The following is a 934-nucleotide window of genomic DNA, read 5'->3' on the forward strand; positions in this document are numbered from 1 at the left end:
ATATATGTATTGTGTGTGTGTGTATGTGTTTATAGATGCGTTTATACAGGAAAATGCACATGCTTGCAACCCGTTGAAAATATCTGACTTTTGTAACACCGTCTAAAAGAAAGATATATCAAATGTTTTACAACATCAATTATTTGCCAGCCTTTGGCAGACATTTATTGGTTATTGTAAACTCGTCGTTGTCATAGCTGTCGCGATTTCCATAACCTTCTTCTTGCACAGAAATGAAATGACTTTAATCATCAGCGAAATATCGCACATTCACTACTAAATGTTGGTTTTTTTTATCACGGATGTAGTACTTTATTTTCGAGAATACTGTACATTAGTAAGTTTAGCACAGTTATGCAGTTTACAATATATGCAGCGTTCAAATCCAACAGTTTTTCCCAACTTTTTCATCTATATTATCAAATACATAATATTATACCTTGAATACTGTGCCGACAGAGATCTCCATTGTCAGCTCACCAGTATGTTATTGTAGCTACTTATTTCAGGGCTAATTTATGCAGTCAAGAATTGTGACGTCGCTTTGATGTATAGTGATTCGTTTTGTAACAGATTCGGCGTTTGAATACAAAATGTTACATCTTTCCGTCTTCTTCATCTATATTAGATATCACACACATACACACATACTTGCTTCGACAGAATATATACTACAAATGGAACGATACAGAAAAGATTAGTATGACCCCTGGGCCAAAGAAGAAACGCATATTTGTGAAGCATTACGTTTCTTAGTCGCAGGTGTGGCTGTATGGTAAGAAACTCCATTCACAACCATGTGTTTCCGGTTTATGTCCCACTGCGTGGCACCTTCGGCAAGTGTCTTCTTCTATAACGTCGAGTCGACCAAAGACTTATGGGTGGATTTGGTAGGGGAAACTGGAAGAAGCCTGTCGTATATATATATATATAT

General features: G+C 36.4%; 1 non-coding gene across 1 annotated transcript; it reads left to right on the forward strand.

The window, feature by feature from the left end:
* The first annotated feature begins 647 nt into the window (after positions 1-647).
* On the forward strand, positions 648-755 carry LOC128247462 (U6 spliceosomal RNA). The gene has a single exon (XR_008263838.1). It is a non-coding gene; the product is annotated as a U6 spliceosomal RNA (small nuclear RNA).
* The last annotated feature ends 179 nt before the right edge of the window (positions 756-934 follow it).

The sequence above is a fragment of the Octopus bimaculoides genome, chromosome 3 (genome assembly GCF_001194135.2).
Source record: "Octopus bimaculoides isolate UCB-OBI-ISO-001 chromosome 3, ASM119413v2, whole genome shotgun sequence".
NCBI classification, from domain to species: Eukaryota; Metazoa; Mollusca; class Cephalopoda; order Octopoda; family Octopodidae; genus Octopus; species Octopus bimaculoides.